Source organism: Callorhinus ursinus, unplaced genomic scaffold, assembly GCF_003265705.2.
Source record: "Callorhinus ursinus isolate GAN/ISIS: 27379988/994484 unplaced genomic scaffold, GSC_fseal_2.0 scaffold73, whole genome shotgun sequence".
Taxonomy (NCBI): Eukaryota; Metazoa; Chordata; class Mammalia; order Carnivora; family Otariidae; genus Callorhinus; species Callorhinus ursinus.
Window position 1 is genome coordinate 1,433,682 of NW_027397135.1, and position 15,157 is coordinate 1,448,838.

The window sequence follows — 15,157 nt, forward strand, 5'->3', positions numbered from 1 at the left end:
CATCCATTCTTTCCTCTGAATACAATATACCATACTTCCAGTCATAATTATCTGCTTTCATGTCTGCCCATTAGACTTGGGTATTCCTTGAACGAGCTGTGCAAAGCAGGGAGTTGGTACTCAACGGTGGGAGGAGATAGGGGATAAATATATGTCAATAGATAAGACTGTAAGTGCTAACGGATGTTAGGCAAACGATCTATTTCGAACCTGTGAAAGGATTCAAATAAAGCAACCGATTTAGTGGAACTACTCTTAACTTAAGCTACCAAATCACAAGATGGGGGCACCGTTTGATCTTAGCGCCGCACCAGACACCAGACCTGTGGTGTCCGGGGGGCTCGAGCCCCCTGAGTAAAGGACCACAGACCATCCTCCGGCCGAGCTCTCCAGGGATCAGCAGTTAGACATGAGGCCCAGGGGAGCTACCGAAACCCTCCAGCCAGTGCAGGCAACTGACCAAACCATCTCCAAGGATTCGGCCCGCAACGAGCCACGTCGCCAGCTCCGCTCTGGACAACCCCAGCCGCGAGACAGAGCGGCCTCCACCCTTGGACAACCAGGGAGAAGCGGCTGACCCTCGGAAGCAAGATGGCGGCCTCTGCTTTCCCCTCCTTCCCCGAGAAGCCCCTCCTGGTCCCCAGAAGAGAGACAAGGATGTCGCGGCGCCGACGCCGAGATCCGGGAACCTCCGCGAGGCCTGCGGCAGCTCCCGAGCCCCCAGAAAGCGACTCCACCTCTCCTCCCGCGGGGAGCCGGGGGTGGGGCAGTACAAAGTGCAGCGCAGCCAGCTCTCGGTACGCCTCGGGTGGACGCCGGCAAGCCCCCGCCCTCCTGGCCATTGTTCTCCAGCCCCTGCCCTCAACACCCTCCTCTCCGCCCACGGACAGGAAGTCGCTCCCCAGCCGGCCCCGCCCCGCTCCCCCAGCGCCCCGGAAGTGATCTGCGGCGGCTGCTGCAGAGCGGCCAGGAGGAGGGTGGATCTCCGGAGAGCGGAGCGCCCCTAGTCCTCCTCCTCCTCCTGCCGCCCAGGCTCCGCCGCCGCCCGTCGGGCTCGTCCTTCTGCCGCTCGCGGCGGGGAGCCTCCCAGACGACAAGGGCCAAGCTCTCTCCGGCCGAAGCCAGCTCAGCCGCGGCTTCCGGAGCCCGCGGGGCGGCGGACCGGCTTGCAGTGCAGGTGAGCGATGCCTGCCCGGGCCGCCCCGGGAGGGGTTGGGGCCGCCGGGGCGGCGACGGCGGGGGTGTGTCCGGGCGGCGGCGGGCCGAGGCCCAGGCTCAGGGCCCGGACGCCGAGATTGCACATCCCGCGTTCTGCCCGGGAACGAGCTGCGGGAGGAGCGCGGGCTGGAACCCGGGGCGCGGTGTTCGCTACTGTGCGGGCGAGCGCACCCCCGAGAGCCGGCGGCTGCGGCGCGGTCCTCCGAGCCCAGCACCTCCTTGAGTTGGCCTCGTCGGAAGGTCACCCTGTATCTCTGGCCCGCCGCGCCGAGGTCCCCGCCTGGGCGGTGCCCGCGACCTGGGGGGACCCGTCGCCACCGCCGCAGCCCCCGCGCTTCACTCCGCCCCTCTCCCTTCCTTCCCTTTCTTTCACTCCTCGCCTGTACTAGAGCAGTTGCTTTTTAAGCATCTTCGCCAGGGTTTTGTGCCAGTTAAAGGAATGGCTTTTTCAGACTGAAGTCATTAGATGCTCTGCATTGAACTGCACAGATTTACCCATATTAGAGTAATCTAGCCTCTAAAGCGAGGAAGAGAATATAGATATTTTTTGAGTAGGGGGTAATTCCTGTGATTTGTTCCTTATGGTTTTCCGGAGTGGAAGGAAGATGTGATTTGTATGCTTTAGCCTGGGTGTATGTGTGTAAGTGGGCAGGGATGACCACAGAGAGGTGGCAGTGTTGTTTCAAGGTTTAAGGAGAATTAGGGAGTTAACTGGCCTTTGCTTGGGAAACCTGAATGTCCAGACTTGTCAGAGCTTATCCAGGTGTCTTTGGGGGTTGTGTGAGAACTCCAGTGCCACGCCCTACGTGTCACGCTGAAAAGGACCCAGTTTACAAATTGTGTTTGGTGTGTGTTGGGGGCAGGGGGAGTGGGGAGGCCTTTATAAAACATGTGTCATAAGTTAATTTTTGTCCTGAAAGTTTTACAACTTTAATCATGTTCCCAAACTCAGATAACAAAATTTGTTAGTAAACTCTCAGTAGAAGGACTTTTCTTTAGCTTGTTTATTAATATACTTAAATGTATCTTACTAGTTTGTGTTTCTGCGCCAATTAATACAATATTATTATAAAATGACTCTTGTGACTCTTCAGACATTATTTTCAGACTTTGAATTTTTTCAGGGCAGGAACCATGTCTTATGCATTCCTGTGTTCACAAGTGATGACTGGAACATAGAAGTTATTCCCATATTTCTTCCCTGAATGAGTGAATGTGTAGGTGATCCCACAGTTGCCTCAGGAGTCATTTATTTTGTTGGCTTTTTGTTTTGTGTTCCAGTTTCTTGGCATATACAGACTTTGCGTTGTCTTAATGTTTTTTTAGAGTGGTGAAAGGACAATCCAAGAAGAATCCTTTGCTGTTCTTCCAAAACTATCCTCCCCTGAAAGGTTGAAATTATATTTGGGGTATTGTGATTGGATATTATAATAACTTGTATTCCAGTCTTCAGTACTTACTACTTAAACATGTTTATCCAAGGTTATTAAGAAGAGATTTCCTAGTGATAGTAAGTTTATGTTTGGGGTTGATAACCATACCATATCTTAATAAAAAAGAGGAAATTGGGAGTCACCGCTGTTTGGAAAACCTGATACATCACAGAATTGCTTATAGTGGCTTATTTCTGCCATGGGTACATGAAATCCTCTGACATCCTGATATGACCTTAGCATGATTTACCAGTAGCCACTTTCACATTTCTTTGCAGAGATCCAGATGTTCTTTAGTGTGTCTGCTGAATGTGCAGTCATCTGTATCACTTATTTCAAAGTAGTTTCATACAACCCTTTCTTTGCAGGGCTTTCAGGGGAAAAAAGGGCTAATTATAGGGAATAATCTTGTGTACCATTTGTGTGGGGGAATACTTTTTGTCTGTAGATGGGTTGGGTTATTTTCACTTTAGAGAGGTCCAAAAAAAAAAAAAAGTGCTGGTATCTTCTTTCCTCTCCAAATGTCTAGTGGTGGTCCTGCACTGGTTTTCCAAGCTCAGCTTCTGCAGGATATAAATGAATGTACCAGAATCACTTCTTGTATATGTGTGTATCACTGTTATACACACCTGTAACCCTTATAGATGGGTGACAAGGACAGTCATTTTTGAAATAGTATGTATTTTTAATGAGGAAAAAGATTATGATTTGGAAGTAGGGAGACGGTTTATAGTTTTTATATTGTTTTATAAAATGTTTTAACTCTTAGACACTAAGGAGAAAGAAGCCTGCAGTTTCTTATCCCAGCAAAATCACCACTGTACAGAGGTCAGATCTCTCTTTAATTCAGCAACCCTCTTGGTAATAACAGTCTGTATACATTGATTGCCTGCCAAGCACTGTGATAAAAGCTTTAGTTATATTATTTTTAATTTCCACCGTACCTCTGTAAGATAGGTAGTTTTTCCATACTTTACTAAGGTTAAGTGAAGCTGTTGGCTGGAGGGTAATAGCTAGTATTTAGGAGAGTCTGGATTTGAAAGTAACGATTTCTGAGAGCATTGCATATTGCAATTAATCCTAAAAGGCTGAGGAAAAACAAGTTTCTGATTGAGCTGAACTTCAGGAAATGAATCTAATGATCTCAGCACTCTTGGCCATCAGGTGGGCCCTGGGGTCAGGTCACCACTGTTTATCTCCAGCGTGCCTACAAATGCGGTGTTACCATCCACTGTGTGTGCCGTGATGAAGTGGTTGGTATTGTCCTGAGGGGTCCTGAAGGAGGAGAGTGTTAGGAACTCAACAGTGGTGTTGATTACTGCTTTTTACCTCTGAAGTACCTGAATAATCCCTACTGGAGGGGACAATGGAAAACCTATTTTGTAGTGACCTTTCCTGAAATCTTGTTTTTTAGTTCTTTCACTAAAGGAGGTAGTGGGGGGAATGTTGGGGGTAGGGGGAAGAAGCGGAATTGGGAAGAATGTAAAAGAAGCAGAGGTATCCTGGGTCTGTTTTTACCATTTCAGACCATGTATCATTTTCACTTTGGATTTAATATAGAGGCTTAAAGGTGGCAGAGTTCTTGTAAGGGTCTAATTGCTATTCAGTGCTGGTCGAACTCTCTTTATTCTTCTCAAGCCTATGCAGTTTTTTTTTTAATGCACTTTTAATGGGCTTAATTTCTCTTGGTTAAAAAAAAAAAAGAAGTATGTAGCTCTAAGTAAAAAATGGTTCATTCCCCAGCCCCCATAGGAACAGTTATTCTTTGTTTTTCTAAGACACCTTTCTTACTACCTTATTACATTCAAAAGGATTTGGTTACAATATAGAAAAAATGAAATAAAGCTCTATGAGTTTTACGAGTCATGTGAGTAAATTTTAGAAGAGAATTTGAATCTTTGATGTAATTATACCTGAAGATATAATTCCTCAACATCAAGAGGGTAGTCTGTACAAGCCAAAAACAGTAAGCTTACATGAAATATTAGGATACTATTCTTCAAGCCCTTCACAGTTAGAATTCTCTATTAGATGCAATACACCTAACGCTGGACACACATAATCTTTTTGAAGTCTGGGATCCAATTGGGTTGCTGAATTCACTTACTGAAACTAAGTATCAGAGTTTGACAATGTCATGTTGGAGAATGAAACATAGCAAGATTATGAAATGACTTCTACTCCCAGATGCATCATGAAGGGCGGGCAGAGATCCCCAGTTTCCACAAAGATCGCGATTGTAGTCATCTAAGCCACAGGATCCCTGCTTTCTAATGCAGTTGAGTAGCTAGCATAGTAACTCATTGAAAATGGAGGTTGCCCACTACAGATTGCAAATGCTTTAGTTCATCTGCCCCTCTAGATCTGTTCTGGATTACTGTAGCAGCCTGTTAGCCTTTTGTTGCCCACCCCACCCAGATCTGTTCTCCACACTTGGTTAGAGCCATCGTGACACTCCCCTGCTTAAAGCCATTTTGCAGCTCCTTCTTGCCCATTAATAAAATCCAAACTCCTTTAATCCTTAATCTCATATACAAAACTTTCAAGACCTGCTCCTTCCCTAACTCTCTAGCGTCATCTCTTCTCTTCCGGGATATTCTCTTTCAGCAGTAACAAGCTTCTAGAATGCTAGCGTTTTCTTAGTGCCCCATTTCCTCTTGTACTTGTAGCCATTCCTCCTTACCCCAGTCTACTATATGCCTTTTTGTCTTCCAGCACTCAGTGTAGGTTATACCTCTCCAAAACTGTATCTTGATTAGATTCTTTCTCTTGATCTCATCCCTCAGAAACAAGAAGCCAAAAAACCAACAAATAAAAACTTTAACAACCTTCAAGACTGGGCTAGTTGCTCTTTTTATGGGCTGCCATAAAATCCAACATAGCACTTTTACCACTATGGGCAGTGCCTTCATTAGTCTATTATAAACTTTCTTGACCACAATCCATAGTAACTACACACATAACTCATAAATACACTCTTAAAAGCCTTCACAGACCTTTACCAGAAGTTCCCAAACTTTCTTGGTTCATGACATCCTTATCATATCAATAACTTTTTCACAGCATCCCTAGATCAAAAGAAACACCTAACGGTTTAATTTATTAAATAAGCCCAACCAACTTACTAAATATTTAAGTCCTAAAAATTTAGTAGCTGTTCGGAAAAAAAATACACATGAATTAAATAATTTTCTTTCTTGGGCGCCTGGGTGGCTCAGTTGGTTAAGCGACTGCCTTCGGCTCAGGTCATGATCCTGGAGTCCCTGGATCGAGTCCCGCATCGGGCTCCCTGCTCGGCAGGGGGTCTGCTTCTCCCTCTGACCCTCCCCCCTCTCATGTGTGCTCTCTCTCTGTCTCACTCTCAAATAAATAAATAAAATCTTTAAAAGAAAAAATAATTTTCTTTCTTAACTGCATAGTACTCCATGGTTTATTCAACCAGTCTCCTGTACTTGGACACTTAAGTAATTTCCAGTATTTTTCAATTACAAATGACATTATAATGAAAATCTTTACGTACGTATGTCTTTGTATCATTGGAAGTAAATATTCAGGATAAATGCATCTATAAGATTTGTTAGATATTGCTAAATTCCTCTCCTTAATGGAGCTGTACTATTTTGAATATCTATCAGCAGTGTGTAAGAGTGCCATGGCCTCACCAACGGAGTATATTGCCAAGTTTTTTAATTTCTGCCAATCTAATAGGTGAGAAATGGTATCTCAGTATAGTTTTAATTTGTGAATTGAACATTTTTTTGTATACTAAAGGGCCATTTTTTTACATTTTTAAAAATAATTGTTCACGTTATTTGCCCACTTTTTATTTTTATTTTATTTTTTTTTTTTAAAGATTATTTATTTATTTATTTGACAGAGAGAGACGCAGTGAGAAGGGAACACAAGCAGGGGGAGTGGGAGAGAGAGAAGCAGCTTCCTGCAGAGCAGGGAGCCCGATGCGGGGCTTGATCCCAGGACCCTGGGATCATGACCTGAGCTGAAGGCAGACACTTAATGACTGAGCCACCTAGGCGCCCCCTATTTTATTTTTTAAAGATTTTTATTTATTTGAGAGAAAGAGAACACACAAGCAGGAGGGCGGCAGAGGCAGAGGGAGAACTGAGCAGGGAAGCCCGACGGGGCTGGATCTCAGGACCCTGGTATCATGACCTGAGCCAAAGGCAGATGCCCAACCAACTGAGCCACCCAGGTGCCCCATCAAATGTATTAATCTTAAATTTATTACATCTGGATTTTTACTTATCCTTAGAGAGTCTTTCTTTATCCCCCAGTTATAGAGGAATTTACCCATGCCTTCTAATACTCAGTATGGTTTCATTTTCCACATTTAGTTTTCTGATCCATTTGGAGTATATTTCTGAATATGGTGTGAGGAATGGATATAATGTTACTATTTTCTACATGACTATCCAGTTGTCCCAATGCCATTTATTTTTTATTTTTTTAAAAGTATTTTATCTCTGGGCGCCTGGGTGGCTCAGTTGGTTGGGCGACTGCCTTTGGCTCAGATCATGATCCTGTAGTCCTGGGATCGAGTCCCGCATCGGGCTCCCTGCTCGGCGGGGAGTCTGCTTCTCCCTCTGACCCTCTTCCCTCTCGTGCTCTCTCTCTCGCAAATAAATAAATAAAATCTTTTAAAAAAAAGTATCTTTATCTATTTTTTAAAGATTTTATTTATTTATTTGCGAGAGAGAGAGAAACAGCATGAGAGGGGAGGTCAGAGGGAGAAGCAGGCCTTTTTTTTTTTTTTTAAATCTTTGCTCCCTTTATCATATAGTAGATTTCTGTATGTAGTTGGGTGTATGTTATTCTGTTGGACTGTCTGACTCTTCATGCACCAGTGCTACACTGTTTTAGTCATGGAGGCGTTGGATATGATTTCATACCATGTGGGACTAGTCCCCATTATAGCTTGTCCTCTTCGTTGTTGTCCCTGATATTCTTGCATGTTTTATTTTTCCATGTGAACTTCAGCATCAATTTATCTAAGTCCATTCTTAAAAAGCTTATTGCTATTTTTATGGAGATTGCATTAAACTTATGATTTAACTTAGAACTAATTTCTTGATGGTGTGGAGACATTTTAACCTAGAGCAAGCAATGTTTTTTCATTTTCTTAAATCCACTTTTATGTCTTCGGGGAATGGTTTATGGTTTTCTTCATACAAGTTTTGAACATTTCTTGTTAAGTTTATTCCTAAGTATTTTATCTTTGTTGCTGTGGTTGTTGCTATTATAAATAGAATTTTTTATACATTATATCTTCTAACTGGTTATTACTCATGTATGTGAATATTGCAGATTTTTGCATGTTTTCCTGCTACCTTGCTAAACTCATATTTTTTGAGTTACTTCTATCATTGCTTCTTTTAGGCTCAGATACTATTATATCACCTGCAGAGATTTCACTCCTTTCTTTTCTAGTGGTTATGCCTCTAATTGTTTATCCTGTCTAATCGCATTGATTAATATCTCCAGGACACTTAAACTGCAGTTTAACAGTGTCCTTAATAAGAGGTGCTGATTGCTTTATTATTTTTTCTGTGGATATACAAAGATGTACATTGCACTAAATATTGACTTAGATATGGAAGTGCCTTTCAAAGACTGCAGTCCTTCACTGTCTCTATAATTATAAATGGAGATGCATGTGGTGAGAGGCAGGAAAGATGGATTTTCTTAGTGGGCAAAGTACAAAGATAAGCAAGGTGAGGACTGATCTGTAGTTTCCCAGCTCACGCAACCAGTCCTGAGTTTGTTCTTTCTTACCTTGCCACGCAGTTTTGTCGAACTTCATCATAATCTTCTCTCAGACAGTCATGGATGCCACAGGGTAACCTCCTTTTCTCCTATGGGCTGAAGCTCCCATGTGTGTCTGATGATCTAAGGGTGCCCTTCCAGGCGTTTGCAGTCTCAAGTGGTTTCTTTGCGTTGCAGACAGACAAATTAGGCTTACCTTGTGTTGATGTGGTTATGGCTTGGGTTCTTGGGGCTATAGATCATGTGGCGAGGCAGGTTTGTAATTAGATGAATTTATCCATGGGGGTGACCTAAAGTACACAGATGTGGGGTGGTTCCAGACAAGTTTGTAGGGCCTGGATCATCTGTTCTTTCTCCAAAATTCATTTTCAAAGACTTAGTCCTCTAACTGGAAGCGATATGCTTGTGTGGAAGCAAGTGTTGGGCCTCTAGCACACATTCCATCCACATGTCAATTATGGATACACACCAGTGCTGTCTCCCAAGTTCTAGAGGTGCTTTCATTTCACTGCCATGTAATTCACCCACAAAGTTTAAATAGCATATTTTCTGTAGATTCTTATAATTTCACAATTATCTAGGTCCATTTGTGAACTCCCAATCCACATCCTGTTGTCTTTTCATTCTAAGTATTTCCTTTCCCAGGAGTGTTGGGTGGTAGGATATTTATTAATTTCTTGCCCCTTATGCTGAGGAGCTCCTCCCCAGAAGTCCCTACAATTCTTAGTCCATGACCTATTGTCCATCTTCACTGTCCCAGGAGCACTGGTAGGTAGGGTGTTTAATAATCTCTTCTTATCCTTAGGTTGAAGAGCTCTCACTCACCAAGTGAGTGGTCCACTTGTCCATCTCCGCTTTTCCTGGGACCCATGTTGCCTTTTTCTCTCTGGGTCATGTTGCCTCACTTGCATGCAGTTCAGCCTTGCTGGGGTGTGGGGACCGCCCTGCCTTGAAGACCCTCATGTCCCACCCTCTGGTACATCGATGGTACCTTGATGGCAGAACTTGGGGAGGAGGCTGATTTTTTCTGTTCCTATTTTTTTTTCCTTATTTAACCTACCCCCACCTTTTAAGGCTGAGGACAGTCTGTCTCCCCTCATCCTAATGCCTAAGACATTTTGACTGTGACAGAAGATCCCCATTCCCTGAGGTCTTTGGTTGCCCTGGTCTTAATGCTTGGATTATTGGTAACTTTCCCACTACCCTGTTGGTCTCCAGGGTCTCCCTTCTTCTGTGTCTGTTTCTTCATTTATTCCTATTTGCTGCTTGTGGGTTTTAGTAGCTTTCTTGACCCCTTAGAATAAATAAAACTTGATCATTTGCTCTGTTTGTTATCTCTTCTTATTCTTTGCTTTGGCTCAGATCATAAAACTCATTCTTGTCTTTATATTTTGTTTTGTTTTTTGAAGTTTATTTGGGTACAGCTGTTTAAGCTCTTTGTACAGTAACTGGTCATTTATATTTTTTATTCTGTGAATTGTCTTTATGTCATTTGCTTATTTTGGGGGAGTGGAGGGGCTGCATTTAAAAAAAATAACAGATTTATTGAGACGTAATTCACATACCATAAAATTTACTCTTTTAAAGTATAATTCAGTGGTTTTTAGTATAGTCATGGAATTGTGCAACTATCACCACTGTCTGATTTAAGAACATTTTCATGACCCCAAAAAGAAACCCCATGCTCATTAGCTATCCCTCCTGATTCCCTCCAGCCCCAGCCCCAGAGAGTCCACTTAACTGTTTGTACAGATTTTCACATCTGGACATTTCTCCATTCCGTAAATGGAATCACACAATATGTGGTCTTTTGTGTTTGGCTTCTTTCACTCAGCATGTTTTCAGTGTTCATCCAGGTTGTATCATGTATCAGTACTTCATTCCTTTTTATGGCTGAATAATGTTCCATTGAATAGATGTACCACATTTTGTTTATCTTTTTATCAGTTGAGGGACAGATTTGGGTGCTTCCACTTTTTGGCGTATATTGGATAATACTGCCATGAACATTGATGTACATGTTTTTGCATGGATGTGTGTTTTCATTTTTCCTGGGAACAGAATTACTCAGTCATTTGGTAAGTCCATATTTAACATTTTGAGAAACAGCCAAACTGTTTTCTAAAGCACCTACATTCTTTTACATGCCCACTATTGGTGTATGAGGCTTCCCAGTTTCTCTGCATCCTTACCAACATTTGTTATAGTCCATCTTTTTAATTACAGCCATCCCAGGGAGTGTGATTATCTTCTTTCATCTGCTAGAATACTTTGTCTGAGATGCCCTGTGTATGTGAAGTAATGACATCTTAGCATATCACATCTTTTTCTTCTTAGATATTTTACTTTGAGGCCCAATTCCAAGAATGTTTTCTTTATTGTAAAAACTATAAACGTGGCTTTTTGTTTGAACTTCCAGGTGAACTTTGCTTTTGATTCATAACAAGATTTCTGTTTTAGTGTGTCTGATAAGTTTTAAGCTGTTAGAACTTTAAATTGTTAAAAGCACACTGTTAAAAATTGTGGCTTAACAAGTAGAAAGACAAAATGCTGAAGATAGAGGGTGAAGGGGAATCGTTCATAATGAACACCGACAGTGTTTTGGAGATTTGTTGGTGCAGTGTTGACTACAAAATTGAGGAACACCAGTTATACACAAGAGCAGCCAAGAATGATGCTAGGTTTGATCCTATGTTTGTATTCTTATTCTTACCAGGAAGGTACAAAGTGTAAGTGACTAAATTGAAACTTAGCACTCTTGTGTACATGATCTCATTTGATCTTTATATCAGCCAAGAGTTACAGGTGGAATGGGTGCTCTTTGGGATGGGAAAATTTATTGACCTTCATTCAACAGTGTTTTCTTGGATATACCTGTAACTTAAATATTTCCACACCAACTAATAACTGTGTTTCTTTGTCTTCAATGATTCTTTCAAAAAATTATTGGTTAGTATTAGCATGTTCATAAAGCTCTAACTTGCTAAGTCTCTGCATAATTATTTTATGCTTTCAGTTTCCATTTGTTCCCTGTTATTATCTGTATGTTAATAAAGAGATGACAGTCTCTAGATCTCAACTATATCCCTCTTTCTGAAATGCATAGAGAGCTGCATTGGTGATTCTTTTACATTTGGTTACATTTTAAAATGAGAGTGCTCTTCCCCCCCCCCAACTTTGTATTTTGAAATATTCCAAACTTATAAAAAAGTTAAAGGAGTATTATATTGAATGTCTGTATTTCCCAATCACCAATTACCAATTATTATTTTGCCCCATTTGCTTTATCTTTCTAAGTATAGATGCTTTTATTTTTCTCTACTATTTGAAAGAAGGCTGGAGACCTCATGAAACTTCGCCTCTATATACTTCATCTTGCATCTTCTGAGAATAAAGGCATTCTCCTGTATAACCTTAATGCTATTGTAACACACAAGGAAATTAGTAGTAATTCCATAACATCATCCAGATTCAGATTTCCTTCCCTAGTTGCCACCCAGTGTCTTTAATAGCTGTTTTTCCTCTGATCCAGGGTCTGATCAAGGTTCATGATTTCTCTTTGCTTATTATGTCTTATTTAGTCTCTTATTCCATCTTTTCTAATTAACTTTTTTGAGATACAATTTACATATCATAAAATTCACCCGTTTAAGTTTACAGTCATTTTTAGTAATTGATTGTGTAAACATCACCACAATCCAGTTTTAAAAACATTTTTATCACTTCAGTAAAATCCCTTTGCCCATTTGTAGTTAATAATCCCCATTCCCACCTCCAGCCCCAGGCAGTCATTAACTTACATTCTGTCTCCACAGATTTGCCTTTTCTGGGTATTACTATAAATGGAATCATTCCATATGTCATCTTTGGGTTGTTGTTTTTGTTTTTTGTGTTTTTTTTTTTCTGGTTCATCATGTTGTGGCATGTGTCCATAATTCTTTTTATTGGTGAATAGTAGGTATGTATTCCATTTTATGATATGCCACATTTTGCTTATCCATTTACCAGTTGATGGACATTTGGATTGTTTCCCCTTTTGGTTATTATGAGTAATTCTGCTATGAACATTCATGTACAGGCCTTTATGTGGACATATGTTTTTATATACCTAGAAGTAGAAATGCCTAGTGGTATGGTACATTTATGTTTAACCTTTTAAGGAGGTGCTAAACTGTTTTCCAAAGTGGCTACATGTTATTTTGCATTTCCACCAGCCGAGTTTGAGAATTCCCCATTTCTCTGCATCTTTAGCAGTGGTTATAGTCTTTTTAGAAATTATTATGGCCATTCTAGTGGGTATAAATTGGTATCTCATTGTGATTTAATTGCATTTCCCTAATGACTAATGGTGTTGAGCATCTTTTCATGGGCTTATTAGCCATTCACAAATTTTCTTTGGTGGAATGTCTACTTAAATCTTTTTCCTATTTTTTTAAATTGGGTTATCTATCTTGTTATTGAATTGTGAGTTCTTTGTGTGTTTCAGATACAGTCCTTCATCAGATAAGTGATTTGCAAAGATTTTCTCCCAGAGAATGCTGTTTTGTTTTTGTAATGACGTTAACCATGAGCCTTGCTTAATTTTTCTCATTTGCCATGGGGCTTTTTTAGACAATTGGAATAAAAGCTAAATCTTTTCTTAATTCTTCCACATGTCTAGCTAGTACAAAAGCAGAGTAAATAATTAAAGACAATGATAGTCACCTTCATCTTCATTCTGCAATTAAGCGGTGGGAAACTTCCCATCTGAACTGTGAGAAGCAAATAGAGATAGATACTGCAGATATTAGGGTTCTTTTGGTTGTAAGAGCCAGAAATCCAGTGTAGACTGCCTTTTTTTTTTTTAAAGATTTAATTTACTTATTTGACAGAGAGGACAAGCAGGGGGAGCAGGAGAGGGAGAAGCAGGCTCCCCGCTGAGGAGGGATTCCTGGAAGACGCCAGGCTCAGTCCCAGGACCCCAGGATCACGACCCGAGCCGAAGGCAGGCGCTCAATGACTGAGCCGCCCAGGCGCCCCTTGAGTGTTCTTTCATGTAGTTTTCTTTAGCTCTCTGAGTGGGGGTTATATCCAACTGTCTTGGAGTTCCTACGTTCCTACAGATTGCTGAAATCAATTTTTTATAATTAGTTTCCTTCTCTCCTCTTTCATTTACTTGGATTTTCAAGCCCTGTCAGTGTCCATATGTTGTATGATTCATCTTCAAAGTGATTTTTTAAAAGTAAGGATAGTTCCCAATTCCTTTTCTTGACATTGGGTGTATGATGTATATGGTGATAGTGACGATGCTGTTGATGTAGTTGTGGTTTTCCTGCTCTAAAAAGGGGATAATTTTTATTGCTTAAAAGGTTTCTTATCTAAAATCTTTAATAGATAGCTATAACCACTATATAAATACTGTCCCTGAAGTTGCTTCCATACTCTTCCCGTGATCTTTAGGGTTTGTTTTCAGTAGGAAAGTGAAATGCAGAAATGAGAACTTACGGTTTGGGCCTGTCTGTATAAATTGTATCATCTTTCATTGAGTTAGAAGAATGGGCTTTGAAAGGTTTTCTAACATATTCTTCCACCGTTTACAAAAACCCCTTCAAAACTACCCAGCCACGAGCCATTGCTTAAGCACTTGCCGTGATCTTGTGGAAATCTGGGTCATTTTTGGATGTTTTCATTTAAAAATTCATTCTTGTTTTGCACTGAAGTGTATTATCCTGTGACTTCTCTTTGTGCCTGGTTTGCTCTCTGAAGAAGCACTTAGTACACAAACGTATTTTTGAACCCTTGTTAAACAGGCATTTTGCAGATACCTTTCTTCAAATAATTGAAGATGGCAGTGATACAAGTCCTTTGCCAGCTTCCAAAGTGTCTGCCTGTTCAGGCCAAACACCCCTCATTTCTTTAGTTAGTGCCTAACTGTCCTGATCACAGGCTTCCAGAAATAATGCGGTAACATTCACTTATTTCAAGGTCAAATTTTACAACTTAAAATATGAAACACACTGAATAGAGGAAAGAGGAAACTTGAATCTGTAGATTTCTTTCTGTGGCCAGGCCCTGGCGCTAAACAATTTCAGATTCATTATTTCCATTTAATTGTCCAGATTCAGCCAGATGAGGTAGAAGGTGAGGAAACGGAAAGGCTCTCAGAATCAGGAAGTAAAGTTTAAAAACACACAAATAGAAAAGACAACAGACCTTTGAACATCCACAGTAGAAAAGCAAGGTCCTAGCACCCAAGGCTATTATGCATCTGATGCTCAAGAGAATAATTATGACATCTTTCAGAATTCTTACTTTATATCTAATTACAGAAAGCCAGGTAGTTTGCGTCCAAACAGTTAGGGGCAAAGGATGCTGCTGTAGGCAAGCACATAGGCAGTAGTGATCAGTGAGGGACAACTATCAGAGGAAAGCAAGAGGCAGAAGGACTTATAACATGACCATAAGAGAATTCAGACTTCCACATTCTAGGGCTACAGAATCCAGGGAAAACGGCCCGGAGTCATAATAACCTCTAAGAACAGGAGAATAGTTGCTTATTAGGATTCTGGGTTATCAAGGAATTTTTTAAAAAACTTAGTTAAGTTGAGGAATTTGTGAGACATACAATTCTGAACTCAAAATCTTTGTTGAATGCACCTCAAAAATTAGAGTACTATCCTACCTGGATACTGCTTCTGGTGGCTAAATCGCTTGTTTCTCATCGATTATCATCTCTTTACTAAATT

At 41.1% G+C, this 15,157-nt stretch overlaps 1 protein-coding gene across 1 annotated transcript in view; it reads left to right on the forward strand.

The window, feature by feature from the left end:
- The first annotated feature begins 962 nt into the window (after positions 1-962).
- Positions 963-15,157, forward strand: part of RALA (RAS like proto-oncogene A) — a 75,474-nt gene continuing 61,279 nt past the window's right edge. The window contains exon 1 of the mRNA XM_025853141.2: positions 963-1,177. The gene's annotated coding sequence lies outside the window, so the exon portion shown is untranslated. The remainder of the gene's footprint in view (positions 1,178-15,157) is intronic.